General features: G+C 40.4%; 1 long non-coding RNA gene across 2 annotated transcripts in view; it reads right to left on the bottom strand.

Moving 5' to 3' along the window:
- Window positions 1-484: 484 nt before the first annotated feature.
- Window positions 485-17,137, bottom strand: part of LOC136144681 (uncharacterized) — a 421,108-nt gene continuing 404,455 nt past the window's right edge. Inside the window, exons 9-10 of one of the 2 annotated variants that reach the window (XR_010658627.1) lie at window positions 5,417-5,683; window positions 488-4,469 (exon numbers count right to left, since the gene is read on the bottom strand). This is a non-coding gene — a long non-coding RNA (uncharacterized lncRNA). Of the gene's footprint in view, window positions 5,684-17,137 lie in introns of both variants that reach the window. The other variant, XR_010658626.1, reaches the window with a different exon arrangement.

Genomic DNA, 17,137 nt, shown 5'->3' with positions numbered 1-17,137 from the left:
AGTTATATAGATGAACTAAGACTAAAATTGATACTACAGAAATACATGTAGGATGATAGTCTGGAAGGATAAAAATGAATAGCAAGGGAGTGATACAGATGACAATCCATAAAACTAGGGTCTCAAAGCTAGAAGGACCCTGAATACACCTAGTCTTATAAGGGAAGGAGAGTTCACTGAAGGATCAGCAGTTCAGAAAGGACATTCTGAAGATGAGACCTAAGTTGTGCCTTGAAGAATGAACTTTCCTAATCAGGCAGTAAGAAAATGGAAGCAAGAGCATGTATGTTGATTATGGGGTGCAAAACTGGAGGCAGGCACATGACATGCTGTTTTGTGGATATATATGAAAATCCTAGTTGTAGCTATGATGGGAAAAGATAGGGGTGGTGTGAAAAATAGACCAAGGTCATATTATGTTGGCCTCTGGTGTAACACTGCAAGGAATTTGACTATGGACCTTAGGGAACCTCTGAAGACGGCTGAATTATGGAGCAAAAAGAGAAAAAAGATATTTGGGGAAGATCAATCCTACCGCTAACCTCATATGTTTTGGGCCATCAAGCCAGTTGGACTGGCCCTCCCCAAGACACAGCTAAAAAGAGTTCTCCGGAGGTCATTTTTACTCAGCAAGCAAATAGTTAGACAAATATGTCTTCTTTCAGGATGAATCTGGACTTTCCAAGCCCCTGGCGGACATCTTCACACACAACCCACAGGGCTTCTGCTGAATGTCCTTTGTAGCTAATGACATAGTCATTTCTGGCATCTTACGGTGGCGCTTTCTTTTTATTGCGCCTGGTAAATTAAGTCTCCTGGAAAACACCTTCCCTGAACCTTCTCCCCTACACTTACGTCTCCATTTTCACTGCTTCCCCAAATTAAATTTATATGTGTACTTGGCAAATGGTTGACAGAGATGTAAACCTTGTCTACAGAGACATCCTGACTCCCAGTGCCTGGAGTTTTCATAGTAAAATAAAGTGTTTTGTCCCCAGTATCTCCGTAGTATAGCCATCCCATTTTAAAAAGATCCAACAATTTAGGCAAGTTTATTTTACAAAGCTAAGAACACAAAAATTTAATCAAATGAAGTTCAGGTCATTTTAAAGAAATTGAAGCTAACTCAGCATTAAATAGCTCCTGTGTTGCATTGCAATGCCTATTGGCAAAGTGTGATATTTTCATCAGCCCTGTCTATTTGAGAAGATAAAATGTAAATCCTTTGGCCTGGAATTTCAGGTTTCTTATATTTGATTCAAAATTACCTCTGGAAAATTTCATTCGTTCCCACATGTGGCACATGGAAAAATCTCAACAAGTGGTAGCTTTGAATTTCAAATACACAATCAGTGATTATTTAATTATTTTACATACCTCTTAGCACAGTACATAAGAATAGCTCCCTGTAAACACACATGAACTTGAATTCTCTCATTCTAGTTCAAATAGATGCATATAAGCACGATCATATTAACTAAAACTATATCACAGATATTTCTTTTGCAAAGCAGTTTTTTTTTCTGACCCCAAAGTTCATAAAGAAATAGCATTTAAGGTTGAAAAACTAGAGCTTAATCATCTGCCACCTTCTTCATAGTTTATCAGTTACTAAACAAATAAGCCTAGTAAGTGATTCATTGTTGTCAAGTGCATATATGTGTGGCAGGAGAGGGGGGTGGTGTGGGATAGGAAAGTCATTTAATCAAAGAAAGGAAAAGAAAAAAAATTAAGGGTCCAAGATGAGTGAAAAGTTAAAATCGTGTTGTTCTTTCTAAGTAGCAATCATGGTTTGTTCTCAGTTTAGATGGTGGGGTTTTTTTAATTACCCGAGATACAGGAACACCCATCAAAGAAAGAAAATCTCATTAAATATGCTCCAATTAACCTCCTTAACTCAGGCTAATAGAGAGGGATGAACAGATCATGAATTTGAAGGATTTTCAAAAATGCCATTGTAACACCTTCAAGTTCACATGGGGACCTCAGTCACCTCACTACTAATTAAACAGATTCACCCTGAAATTCTCTGAATAAGATATATAATAGATTAGAATACTGAGCACACAGTCTGTTCTATACCACTCTAGGGGGTAGGAGAGAATACACTCATAAAAAAGAACTAGGGTCTTCTCTGGGTGAGAGGCATTCAGATATCCAACTTCATTTTAAGATAGCATGAAATAACATAAAATGGAGCAAAAGTTTGCAAGCCGTATGAACTTTCAGAGTGAAGCCATTATTGTGGTTACAAATAACCAATTTCCTTTTATAGAGGAGATACTATTATAGCTGGGCTTTGACGATGAAACTCACAGGGAAAGTTAAGGACTTCATCTCTGTTGAGTACTTACTCTGTGCCATGTCTTTTATATGCCATGGTTAACTTAATTCCTACAGGTCTCTAAGGTGTGTGTTAGTCACTCAGTCATGTCTGACTCTTTGCAACACTATGGAGCCCACCAGGTTCTTCTGTCCGTGAAATTCTCCAGGCAAGAATACTGGAGTGGGTTGCCATTCCTTTCTCCAGGGGATCTTCCTGTCCCAAGGATCGAACCCAAGTCTCCTGCATTGCAGGCAGATTCCTTACCTTATGAGCCACCAGAGAAGAACAGTCTCTAAAGTAGTTATCAGTATTATATTCTCATTGTAACAATTATAAGAAGGTACTTTTCCCAAGGCCATACCACCGGATATTAGGACTCAGGATCCTAATATGGGCCTGGATCATCTCAGAGCCTCTGTTTTTACCTCTTCTTTGGCCTTGTGGCTTCTGCAAGCCATTATGAGGTCAGTTGCATGAGAGACAATGGCTAAAACCAATGGACCAGAATCTCCATCATTGTAAGCAGTGAGTGCATGAGAGCTTTGTAAGCAGTTCATTCCTTTAAATAGATTATGCTCATTGCCAATACTGCTTATACTATTCGTTACCCAGTATAGATTAACTAATTTACAGCTGACTTACAGCTAATTTATAAAATGAATGAGGATGATTGGAGTGAATTGAATGAATGTCTCTCTCCTCAGAGACAGAGTAAAGGTTAACTTTAGCCCAGTTCAAGGCTAATTATAATACATTTTGCAAAAGACAGAGTTAGTCAGAGGTCTAATGAGGTATTCCCAGGGCTTCGATTAGGGCATCAAGCTGCCAGGTACTATCATATAGCTGACATCTGTGTGAAAGACCAGGGAAAATATAAGAAAGCTGTTAGAATGTGGGTAGTAAAAATTTTAGAGTGCTTACAGATATAACAACTCCATGCCTTTCCCCCCACAGAATGGCTAAGGAAATCAGATTTCCTCCATACAGCGGGGTGGCACGCAGCCATTAAATACATCACATTATACCATTTTTCAATCTCCTCTACAGGCACCTCCTCATATCTCCAAAGAGGAGTACTTGGTTCTTTCTAATTGACTCTCGCCCATCTATTTGCATGACTTTTAACACAGTTCAATGCTCAAAACCTCTGAATTTATATCTCTATACCTCTCTCCTGCACACTAGACTTACTCCTCAACTTTTACCTTGACATTTCCCCTCAAAAGTCTGATAGACATCTCAAACATAACATATTCTCAAATGAATGATTATTCAATAATTATTCAATGATTATTCAATCAGAAGTATTGATTTTGGCCTCTCCTTGCCTCCCCTTTGCATCCCTGATCTGTTCTTCCCAAGGTTTTTCAGCCTGTTTGTGGAAACAACAGGTATTCCATTGCTAAAGCCCAAAGACCTTGAAGTCAACCCTTGACTGCTCACTGTCTCACATGCACATTCAATCCATCTACCTTTACTGTTATCTACTATCCAATACTGTACTCTCATCTCAACCTATAAAACAGATGTAGGGCAGGAGCACTTTTAGCTACCTTTCTACCACCTTGGCCTGAGCCACCATCACTTAGATTTGTGTAGATTTCTTCATTGCCTCCCATGATCTCCCTGCTCCCTCTCTGGTCCCTACATTCTAATCTCACAACAGCCTGAGTGGTACTGATGGCCCTCCATCTCATCAGAGTAAAAGCCCAAGTCCCAACTAGCAACGCTGGCACTTCTCTTGTGGCTCAGATGGTGAAGAATCAGTTTGAAATGCAGGCAACCCAGGTTCCATCTGTGGGTCAGGAAGATCCTACAGAGAAGGAAACAACTATACTTTCCAGTATTCTTGCCTGGGGATTTCCACGGACAGAGGAGCCTGATGGGCTACAGTCTATGGGGTTGCCAAGAGTCTGGACACAACTGAGTGACTAACACTTTCACTTTCACCTCTTTACTAGTAACCATGAGACCCTACATGAGCACACACAGACATTGTCCATCTGTCCTTATATCCTTGCAATGTATGTCTCCCTTGACAACTATAGTCTGGTTACACTGGTCTCCTTGCTTCTCCAAAAATGACGCACACCTTCTCAACTGGGTCCACCATCATGTAGGTTACTGGATCTGGTCTCCTTATCTACAAAACAAGGTAATTTTGTCAGAAAATCTCTCAGGTTCCTCCATGAAGATGTTATGACTTTATAGCTGTTTTCATCCACCAAGAGTGAAGACCATGAGACCCCAAACCTAACAAGGGGGCAATATTATGAGCTCTGACCAATGGCAAAGAAAAATCTGTCTTTTCATATCTCTTCACCATTGGCCCTGCAGATTGAAATTAGATCTAATATAAGCTATTTTTTACTGAAGAGTGGAAAATTAACAATAGTCCATGGAAATAGTATGTAACAATTAAATATTATGGCTATGGTCACTGTATTATAGGGGCTTCCCTGGTGGCTCAGAGCATAAAGAATCTGCCTGCAAGGAGCCTGGCATGCTACAGTTCAAGGATTGCAAAGAACTGGACATGACTGAGTGATTAACACTTTTACTGTATTATAATAATAAGGAAAATTATTCTGTTAAGATGCTAAGGGAAAGAAAGGAAACAGGTTTTACAAATACTGTTATAATGAAAATGTGAAAATAAGGAAGATTTGTGGAAGAAAAATCATCAATATGCTAAGAGTAACAGCACTGAAGTCACGGAATTAAGAGTGATTCTTTTTTTTAAAACTTTTCTGAATTTTCTACATATGGTTTCTAAGTTTATTTTATCACCATTGTAAATAATGAAGATATAAGTGTGTATGTGTATTTAATCTTTCAAACATTTAAACCTGGAGATTGCTTTCCAGCCAGAAATAATATAATATACTCTTCCAATTACTGAGTCCATACACCACAGGCAAATTGGAAACAGTGTTCTTTGAACAAGAACACGGTAATAAAAGATTAACAGGCAATTTCCCTACATTGATGTGGATCAGCCATGCAGTCAGCTCAGTTGGCAGCCAAGAGGCCAAACACACAGACTTGGGTATTTTCTCATTACATAGACAAGGTCAGTAGCATACTCACTAAGTCAAATTGATGGATATACTCAGAGGTCCTCAGAGGGATTCTATATTCTTTTTATTTTCAGTGATGCCAAGATGCTATCCGTAGGTAAAGCCTCATCATTTAAGAATATTCACTAAATTTCCCAAATTGCAATCAAGTCTATCCAGTATATTCAGTCTATATGGATCAAGGAATGCAGAGTCCAAAGTTGTAGATTCAAGGTCTTCTCTATAGAAACTGTTGACTTCGGCCAGGTTACTCAGTCACAGGTCCCAGTCTTCTCATCTACAAAATGGGGAAAGACCTTTGTCATTCTAAAAGAAAGAAAAAAGGAAAGAATAGGGGAAGGAATGTTTTCCACCTTATGGGATTGTTATGTGCATTCAATATTACGGCAAGTTAGCAGAAGATTGGAGTTATGATACACACTCAAAATGTCAATCCTTTATCCATTTAACAAATGTCTGTTAAAAATAAGATGTCCCAGGAGATGTGGATACACAGTGAACAAGGCTTATTCCTCTGCTCTAAGGATGTATCTAGCTGGTAGGAGAATTCACAGAGATGAAGAGTATCACAATCCTGTAAGATATGCATCAGACCTGCCCAATACAGTGTCATGGGGGAGAGGTGAGGATAGGACAGTGGGACAGTAAATATGCCCTAAATACACTGAAAAAGGATTTTAATATCAACAGCAACTTGGGCGTTCATTAAATGCTAGACCCTGTTCAGAAATTATCAAAATTTTTCATTGCATTATCTCATTGATTTGATTCTATTATTAATCTTCATTTTAAGGTAATTGAGTGACTGAGTGGTTAGGTAACTTTCTTGGAAACAACACAGCTAGTAATCATTGGAGCCAAGAATTTGAAGCCAGGAAGTCTGACTTCCATGGGCATTTCTTTTTTTTTTTTTTTCCATGTGCATTTCTAAGCACTGTGTACACTGCCTTCTTCACCGGCTATTGTGCTTGTCAAATTGAGGTAACAAGCGTAGAGTGTATAGAAATATTGTCTGTCACACAGTAAATGTTCAATAAATGGTAGCTAGTGTTAGTAATAGTAGTAGTAGCAAAAGCAGCAAGAGTAATAGCAAAAGTGGTAATGAAGTACTAATAGTAGTACTAAGAGCACTAGCAGTAGTAGTGGTAGTAATAACAGTAGTAGCAACAGCAAAATATAAAGCACTCTATAAATTCCAGTAGTTATTATTAGTCTGGGCTTAGAAGCATTCTAAGAAGGAAGGTGAAAAGTGTTCTTTACTTCTGTACCACATGGTTCCGTTCTCATGAAACCCGTTTCTTGGTACAGAAGAAGGACTCACACATATCCATATTGGACAGCTGGAGATTTAGAATGAAAATGATTTAAGTTTCAAATCGAAAAGTTGCATTTCCAAAAACGAAAATATTTATGAAAATGTCATCTTTTAGGGTCATTGCAGAGGAAGCACTGTAGTTAAGTCTTACGAGACAGTTCGCATGCCCAAAGCCCTATATAGCAAGCTCATCACAAGGACCAGATCATTTATTCCTCACAAGTGTTCTGTAGGATAGATATTATATCAGCCCCTCTCCATACACAAGAACACTGGGGTTCAGCAAAGATAAACTGCTGACTCAAGATGACATTAATTCCCAGAGCCATTCATTCTGCTCACATGGCCACTGGGATGAGGGGAAGGCACCACCCGAGTGGAGATGGCTCAGACTTGGACGAGGGCAGAAGACAAGCCAGGGCACCCAGAGAAGATGGGGCGCTGGAGCAGGAGGCTGAAAGGAGGTGGGTCTATAGAGATATAGGAGGTGTGAGCTGGACCAGCTGTCAGGAGGGACCCAGCCCTGCCTTCTCTGAGTTCCCCACCCAAGAAAAACCACACAGCAAGACACACTTGTTTAGAATGTCTTGTTGGGTTCTTTTTCGAATGTCTTGTTTTTAAGTTGCATTTTGTTTTGTCATCTATACCAAGGTATAGGTGTAGATGTCATCTATACCAAAATCAGAACACCAAGAGAGCTTTTGGTTTTTATTTGGTTCCTTCCAAAATGCACCCAAATGAGTAGAACATTTTTAAAATGCTGCTTTGGGTTTGGGATAATATTTGCAGCCACACTGATACACACATTTGACCCCCCTCCCCATTAGTACTCACCTGAAGCAATCACAGAATTTTCAGAATGGCAGCCACTCATTCAGTCAACAAACATTTATTGAGCATTTACTCTGTATCAGACCACCCACTCAGCAACATAGGCATGGCAGTGAACCAGAAGAGACACAACACTTGTTCCCCTGGAATTCACATTCTAGTTGGGAGAGAGATGGGTGTTAATTCTAAAACCAAATGATTAAGATGATACCAAATTGAGACACACTCTTGGGCAAGCAAGAGTGACATGAAAGAAAGCTATTTGAGTAGAAGACATATAATAGGTTGGGTGGTCAAGGTAGGCTGGGAGAAAGTGATATTTGAACTGGGGAGAAATAGGGAGACGGGACCCTCAATGTGAAGGTCTGAAGCCAAAGAGAGCCAGGGGGAGGGAAGAGCTATGCAAAGTGCTACCACTGCTGAAAGTTTGGAGTATTTGAGGACCACTGAGAAGGCCAGTTTGGCTGGATCACAGTGTGTAGGGAGAGAATAGTCGGAGATGAACTCCAGGGAGCAGATCAGGAAGAAGTTTGTCAATGTGGTACAAGGAGCTTGAATCATACTTGCAGAGATATAGATGCTATTTGAGGACAGTAAGCAGGCCAGAGAAGGAGCTTATTTTTATTGAGAAAAGCATCCACATGATAACTGTGTAGAGAGTGGATTATAGGGTGCAGAGGAAGGTGAGAAACCAGTCAGGAAGGTATTACAGAGGATAAGGCATGGACAAGAATGGTTTAGGTCTACTCAGAGCAAAGCAGACAGATCTGAAAAATGTTTTCAAGATAGAGGGAAGAGGTATCATTGACTGAGTGGATGTGGGGAGGATAAGGGAATTAGTGAAATCCAGGAAGATCCCTAGGTTTGGGCCTGAAGATCTGGTGTGTTGGTGTCAATCAACAAAATTGGAAGTTGGGTGAACAGCCGGTTCTGGTGCCACTGGGAAGGGAATTCAAGGATTCAGTTTGGACATAATAGGTTAGAGATGTTATTAGTGTCAAGTAGGCATTTAGATGCAGGAATCTACAGTTCAAAGGAGAAGACAAGGCTGGACATGAAGATGTTGACTTTTTCACCTTATAGATGGTAAGTTTGGCATGTGATTGGATAATCAACTTGGGGAGAGAGAAGGAGAAATTGTATTTGAACCATCTCAAGATGACCACTGTGAGCTTGTGTCTGTATTTATTCCTTATTTATAAAACAGAAGTAATAACAGACCCCCCAAAAGGTAGTTTTACAAATTAAATTCTACTTGTATATAAGGTCCTAATCTGTATGACCCCAAATCTTGATCTAGTCCAATGTCTTGTTAAGGTCCCAGAAAGGTCAATACCATAAGAGTTAGACTTTCTCAAGAGAGAGGGCTAATTAATTAGCTCATTTTCAAAGCCAAGATTCTGTGGTCCTAAGGTATCCACCCACCCTGCCTTCTTTCCTCTTTCTCCTTGAGCAATTGCATGTACAACACATTTTCACCCAGCACACAGACACACACACACTACTTTGGGGCCATTTCCCTGGGCAGCTGAATCCCAGGAAAGAATAGATCTTTAGGAGGGCTGACTCGATGGTACATGACTCTAGGGAGTTGTAACTGGCATGGGTCAAGTCCCATTACACAAGGTCAAGTGGCAGCTAAATCCCCTTGGCTAGAACAAGTCGTGGCTTTCCTTAGAGCTCTGGGTTCATGCCCAGAGGGTGAGAGGCCAGCAAAGGAGTCTTCAGTCAGAGGGGTACTCGAGGACACCACCATGCCTATTCCCTTCACTGCCCTCTCTGCCACACCCCAAAGTCCAAAAGAGACTGTCAGTGTCCACAACAACCCTAGCTAACTTTTGCTGAGTGCCTATTCTGTAACAGACACTTGTGTAACCACTTTCCGTATATAACCTTCTTCAGCCCTTCCAGGATCCTATAAGGTGCATATTATTATAACTACCAAGTTACAGATGAGAAAACCAAGACCCAGGGATGATGAGAGGTCACCGTCCAAGGTCAAACAACTGAGAAGGCATGGAGATTTGAACACAAGTTTTCTCTCAACCACAGCACTCTATCATTTCTTAGTGGTGTAGCATGTTTACCCCTTTCAGTTTATGTCAGCAACACTGACCTCCCAAGCATACAGAGGGAAGGGTCCTGGATGAGGAGTTGGATGAGTTATAGTTTCAGATCTGTTACTGGTGAATTATGTAGCCTGGAGTAAATTACTTACCTTCCCTAAGCCTTAGTTCTCCTATCTTCAGGGCAGAGTGAGTGGTCTCTGCCTCCTGAGGAGGGCTGGGAGCACAGAATGTGAAAAGCGACATGAAAATCATTTGCAAAGTCTCAAGGGAGGATTGTGCATAAGATTAGGAAGAACTCATGGTGATGATGTTGATATTGGTGCTACTGCTGATAATGATAATGGTGAACACACACAGGAATGAACACATCTCAGATGTCTCTTCCCTATTTATTAAGACAGAATAGAACCTGATCCATAGATAGTGTTCAATGAATATTAGTAAATAAATAAATAGTGAAGGAGAATGAGAGAATTAATAAAGGAGAATTCAAGAGATTCCATGCTCTTCAAACTTTTGGGCCCAGAAATGAATCACTTGAATATATATAAAGTTGGGATTAGCATGAATTTCAAGGTGGATTCTAAACCTTTATTCAGTTGTATCCTTCTGGGACTTCAGGAAGGTTTGGGGAAGGAAGCAAGAGAGAGAGGAAGGGAGGGAGGAAGAAAGGAAGGAAATGTCCAAATCACATATTTATTAATTTATTACAAACAGAACCTAGAGTTCAAGGTTCCCTGACTCCATTGGTGTTGAGAAGGCACAGTTCAATTCAGTCACTCAGTCATGTCTGACTATTTGTGACCCCATAAATTGCAGCATGCCAGGGTTCCCTGTCCATCACCAACTCCCAGCGCTTGCTTGAACTCATGTCCATAGACTTGGTGATGCCATCCTACCATCTCATCCTCTGTCGTCCCCTTCTCCTCTTGCCTTTAACCTTTCCCAGCATCAGGGTCTTTTCCAATGAGTCAGTTCTTCCCATCAGGTGGCTAAAGTACTGGAGTTTCAGCTTCAGCATCAATCCTTCCAGTGAATATTCAGGACTGATTTCCTTTAGGATGGACTTGTTTGATCTCCTTGTGTCCAAGGGAGTGCACAGATGAAGCCTTAAATCCTTGAATAACTTCCTGAAGATTCACTATCAGAGTTATTCAGCATAGAGTACAGGTTAAGATTGTGAATTCAGATTGATCTGTGTTCATATCTTAGCTCTAGGACTCACAAATTTCGTGACCTTGGCAAGTTATTTAGGCTCCTTGTGTCTCGTTTGTCCTAAAGAAAAAAAAAAATCTTCCTTGTAGAGTTAAATGTGATAAAGCATGTAAAGACTTTCAGAGAGCTCCTGGGAAATAGTCAAGGAAAGTCAGTTATTGTTACTGTAAAGTTTTGATCCCCAGAGAAGATGACCAGTTAAGCCACCATCAGAAGAATGAACATGAGAGGTCAGGATACAGACTGGAGGGTACCCAGAGATGAACTTGGAGTAGAGTATCCTCCCACCTGTTTGTGGACAAAAAGAATAAATTGAGGAGAAGCAGGCCCTCATGTTCCTAGATGTGCCCAGTTCTCTAGAATCATCACAATGGCCAATACCTGAAAGTGTCTTGTCTCCCATAGGTTTTCCAGAAAGTCTCAATAGTGGTAAAGACCATGTGATCCAGGAATCCCTGGGCTCAGAGGCAGTCATCTCAGGGGCTCAGTGAGACTCAGACCTGGTAGACCTAGGTTGCGTGCTTCCTGCACCAGAGCCTGAGAATCTTCAGGACAGTTACATCATGGAGTCACGCAGAGGCTGGCATCACCAGGCTTCATCCTCCTGCTGATTAGGAAGCGGGTTAACTACTATCATGCGTTTATTGTCTACAAAGCCTACAGATATAACTAGGGGTTGGATTAGCTTCCTCAGACACCCTCTTAAAAAAGCACAGCTTCTGGCTATTAGAACTAAGAAATGACCTCACACTCTTCACATTTCATATCCTTAACAATGATTCCTAGAAAGGGACTCAAACGAACCTCACAGCTTTACCTGACAAGTTAAAGCCAGAGGTTCAAGCACAGCACAAAGTTTTAAGTGTCTTTATGGGTCCTTCAACCGTATTCATCACACTGAAGCCTTTTATTCCTTTAGAGTATAACAGCAACCATAAGTAAGGCATTATGGTAGTTATTGAGTAAACAGAAATGCATCCTCTGTCTTAGCTGACCAGGAAGCTTGTGGATGATAGAAATGGCTTTTTGGCTTGGTTTCTCTTTTATATTCTTCTGCAGAGTTAGTTGAATTGATCTCCAGGGGGATATGTCTCCTTTCTCCTAAGATCCTTCCATGACCCTATTCTCAATGTGACTCATTGAAAAGCTCATGGAATGGGACTTTTGGAATGTTGGCAGTTGCTTTTTGTATAATTGTTACTCTTTTCAAGGTCAAAACATAGAATTCCTTCCCCTACTCAACCCAGACATCACCATGTTTGACTGTTATAAGGTAGATCACCGGCAATCTCTTAGTTTCTTTGAAATCTTTACTCATATTCTCTCTCTCTCTTTTTTTTTTTTTTTTGGAGTATAATTGATATCCTACTTTGTGCTGATTTCAGGTCAGCAAAACGACCCAGTTATATACATCCACATCCATTCATTCTTCCTCAGATTCTTTTCTCATATTGGTTGTCGCAGAACACTGAGCAGAGCTCCCTGTGCTGACAGTAGGTCCTCGTTGGTTATCTGTCTTACATACAGCAGTGTGTGCATGTTAGCCCCAAGCTCCTGAGTTATCCCTCCCCCTGGCATTTCCCCTCTGGTAAGGGTAAGCTTGTTTGCAATATCTGTAAGTCTCTTTCTGCTTTCTAAATAAGTTTGTTTGTATTGAGCTGGTCAAAAAGTTTGTTCAGATTTTTTCGTAACATGTTACAGAAAAACCCGAATGAACTATTTGGTCAACCCAAATGTCATTTTTTAAGTTCGATTCCACGTATGAGTAATAGCATATGTTATTTGTCTTTCTCTGTCTGACTTACTTCACTTAGGATGACAATCTCTGCTTCTTTGTTGTCGCTATTAGGAGTCAAAAGAAGGCAAAGAATCCTAGAAAACCCCTATTCTGCCATCGTCCAACCAAGTCTCATTTTCAAGTTAAGTATATGGGTCCAGAGATAGAGGCAGAGTCAAGAAGCCTCGAGCAGCGGGCTTGCACCAAATCCTAGTGTCTTAGTTTCAACCGAGTGCTGGGCAGCAATAACAGGAGTGGAGGACTCCATGGCTTGATGCCACGATATTAACTCAAAGAGGAAGTGCTGTGCTGAGGGTATATTGCCTCCAGGGCATTTTTCCCCTCAGTCTCATGGTTATCCCCAGGAGACCTTGGCCACTCTCAAAAACTTGGAAACGTAGCTTGGCCAGCAAGTTCATTACATGTAATTCACTGTCTCATTTGATGTAGAGAATCAAATTTGGTGAGAGAATCATGGTTCCCAGTCAATTAACATTTATGAAGATCCATCTGTAAGATAAGTTGATTCAGTTATTCCCTCAATATAGCTTGTGTCCTTTTCACATGGGAGAGGCAGCAGCGTGTGGTAGTCTTAGAGTTCCAGATTTAAAGCCAGGCAGCTTTAACTTGCCCCAGGGACTGGTTATTTACCAGCTAGTTGTTTGATTTGGGTGGAAATCCTCTCATCTTTATGAGCTTGACTTTCCTCAACACTAAATGGGAGCAAAAGTTTCTATGATATAGAACTTTTAAAATAAAATCATGATCAGATGATTCACATGGCACCTGGGACATTAATTACAAATAATAATAATGATAATGATAATAATAATATGTGCTAATTTAGGGCTAGACTATTTTGTATGAGCAGGCTGTTTCCTATCTCATTTAAGGAAAACTTTTGAGAAATCCTTCAGCTGTTTATTTTGCATCTGAAACAATGATCTCTTAGTAAAAGGGTAGCATGTTTGCATACGTGTCCTACTTGGGCCAGCACACACTGACACAGATGAGTTTCACTCTTGAATCTGCTCAGTCTTGTAATTTTCTTCTCACTCAGTGAGATTTTGACCTGACCTCAGTGTTTCCAGTAAATCATTCACAATAAAGACATTTTAGGGCATCATCTGTGCCTTCATCTCCTTGTCGCCGAATTGGAAGTACAGTCCATTGGAGTGGACTCTTACAGTGTCTTTCTGCTGCATACATCCTGAAATGAATTTATATCACACAGAGAAAAGATCATTTCTTCCAATTCAACAGCCAGAATCGAAGAGGAAGTGAAATGAAGTCAACGGATTTTTTAAGAAATTATAAAACAAGGTGTACAATGTAACTTCATATTTTCTCCCTTTTGTAAAGTGTGCTTTTACATAGCAAAAACCCTGGAAAAGATACACATACAACTACCAATAGTGGCAAACTCTAGAAAGTGAAACTGCAAGTGATTTCCTCTTATTGTGTCTTTTTTGGTACCTTCAGAAAAGACTCGATGACCCTGTGTTGTTTGTGTAATTAGGAATGGCACAGTTAAAAAATAGATTGAAAAAGCACTGTACTTAGTGCAGTGGGGCTCCTGCCAATGCAGGAGACGTGGGTCTGATCCCTGGTACAGGAAAATCCCCTGGAGAAGGGCAGGACAACCCACTCCAGTCCTGCTGCCTGGATGCAGTGCTATGGGCAGAGGAGCCTGGTGGGCAATAGTCCACAGGGTCACAAAAGGGTCGGACACTACTTAATGACTAAACAAAAACAACAGCTTAGCATAGTACCAGGCAAATCTTAGATGCTCAATGGTTGCCTAACGATGTAATGAATGGTCCACAATCTGGGCATTTCCTGAGGAGCTCACAGTTCAGGTTCTCTGGCATATCCATCATCCTGACTTCACCACCGAATGATCTCTCCAAGATAACAAGAGCAAGAGGAAGGAGAAAGAAATGGATAACAAAGATTTAGGAAGGACGGTGCAATAAGTGACAAGTTACATCCCTTGATCACAGAATGTTGCACCTGGGACACATGCTATGGAAACCCCACTTCCTGGGCACTGTGCAGGCACCTCACGGAGATCACAGTCTCCCACTCTTTCCCAACTCTCAGCATGCAGATGGGGAATTACTCAGACCCATCACAAGTGTAGTTAGTGACAAGGATTTGAATCAAGGCCTCCTAACCCAGTTCAGGGCTCCTTTGATAAAGAAATACATCTATGAAATATATGTGTATATATATGTATATATGTATGTAAATTCATCTTAATGTAGAGGCTCAGATGGATGATGGGAAATCAAAAACATCAAGAAGAACCAGAAGACTGAAGAAAAAGAAAAAGGTATATTTATGAGCTCCATTATAAACAATCTTCAGTCAATAGTATTTATGAAAGGCATGAATGTTTTCAGAGCCATGAGAGAATCACGCCACAAAGACAAAAGAAGTAACTCACCCAGGGTAGAGAACACCTCATCAGCCCAGATTAAAAAAAAAAAAACAGAGCCATTGAGCAACAATTTGTGGGAGAATCTCCTCTGTGCATTTAGGAAGTCATTCCTTGCTCTGTCAAGTTTTTTTGTTCAGAGAAATAGAGCAAAGTTTATTTGTCTTTTTAAAATCTCTGGATCCTTGCCTTCTACCCACCCCAACAAAACCCCTACATTAAAAGACAGAAATTGGTAGCTGACTCTATTGTTAACCCAAACCCCAAAACTGTACCCCCAAATGTCAAAGGGATGATTCATACATACATTGCAGATATACCTACAGACCATAATGTGCAGTCCATGAGAAGAAGGGGAATTGAGCCTCTTACATTGCAATTCTCTACTTAAAGGCTGTCCCTTCTTCCAGAACATTCTTTTTTTTTAAAATCAGACACAGGACACTGCATTTTAGCCAGGATCTCAATGTACTTCATGGATATTATCTAAAAGCCAGTATCAGTTTTTCTGTTCTTTAGACATGTTTTGTACACAACAGTTTAAATAATTTAAATGTGATACTGAGAGTTCATATTTTGACAGAGATAAAGGTCAAAAATGGAGATCATATTCATTCCTCTCTTTCCCAGGCATCAGTTCTCTGGTGGGAAAGGCTTGGGGAATGCCATAAGAATTTTGGAATCACTTGATCCCACCTGCTGAACCTCAGTCTCCTCCCCTGCATGGGCGCTGACTGATTCTACAATCTGGGAGACAACTCTAGACAATGATTGTCAGAAAACTTTAATTCCCTGGGAATCAACTCATTATAAACATGAATTAATTGAAATTTGGGTTTTGACTTTACTGTTATTAATAATAACATTACTGAAAGTATCATTATACTCTTATAAAGCTCTTATAAGCAATGTTCTACTCTTACAAACAAATTTCAAAATTTTATATTGCCCCAAACAGTAGAAATTTTCACACATGTCAAAGCCAAAATGGGTGGTACTGATCAGCCATAGTCATGGTCCTGATTCTAGCAAATAGGTTCCTCCTTCTCATTGCTCTGTCATCATCAACATGGGGCTCCCTGTTGAAGGTTAACAGCTTGTCTATGTCTGCACCAAGCAGGTCACCAGGAAAGAACATGAAAGGGACCATGAGAGATCCTTATGTGCTGGACCAGGAAGTGAAACATTTCACTTTGACCGCACTCCATTGGTTAGAGTTCAGACACATGACCACACTTAATACAAGGGAAGCTGGGAGATGTAGACTGTGTGTCCAGAAAGTAGAAGAAACAGACGTGTTGTGTTGCTAGCCAGTCTCCATGACAATAGGGAAATAAAATCAGTACAGTAACAACAGTTTCCAGACTATGCCCTTGAGGCTACAGAAGTGAGACCTAGTCTAATAACACATCTTCAGTCCTATGCAAGACCCCTGTGTAGAATAAAGATCTGAGAAGTTTTTTTCCTCTAAGAAAATATCACCATAATGGGAAAACTCTTGAGAAATGAAAGCAAAGATATATCATAGGGCAAAAGAAGAGTTTCAATAAGAGTTGAAGGAGAAAAAAACCCGAAATATCCCTAATTAGTTAAAATCTTTAATTTACCGCAAGTTACATTCCTTATTCAGTCCAGTTAATTGGGAGGTTACCCTAACCAGTTAATAAGCCATGGTTTTTTAACAGTGATATTGTAGTTTTGATTATCCTAATGAATTCCTATGTATGTATAATTCACCAGAGATTAAACTGAAGCCAGGGGAAAGAAAGAGTGAGGGAGGGAGGAAGGAGAAAAGAGGGGACAGAGAGAAAAAAAGAAGAAAGGGAGGAAGTGAGGAGTGAAGGATGGAGGCAGGAGAAAAGACAAGGGAGGGACGGAAGCGATTCCCCTGTGGAGGAGTGTTTTCTCCACCGTTTTCTGACTGGATAAGGACACTTGGGTTTGAAAGCCAGTCTCCCCTGCTCTAATTGAAGTGATGAAAAGTAGCTCTGAGGAAAGACACCCAAAAGTATTTGAAACCAGGTTACAGCCCCCTTTGGTAATTTGGTTCTGTAAGAAACATACATGCTGACAAATTATCTTTA

Source organism: Muntiacus reevesi, chromosome 12, assembly GCF_963930625.1.
Source record: "Muntiacus reevesi chromosome 12, mMunRee1.1, whole genome shotgun sequence".
Lineage (NCBI taxonomy): Eukaryota > Metazoa > Chordata > Mammalia > Artiodactyla > Cervidae > Muntiacus > Muntiacus reevesi.
This window is presented reverse-complemented; position numbering and strand designations above follow the sequence as displayed.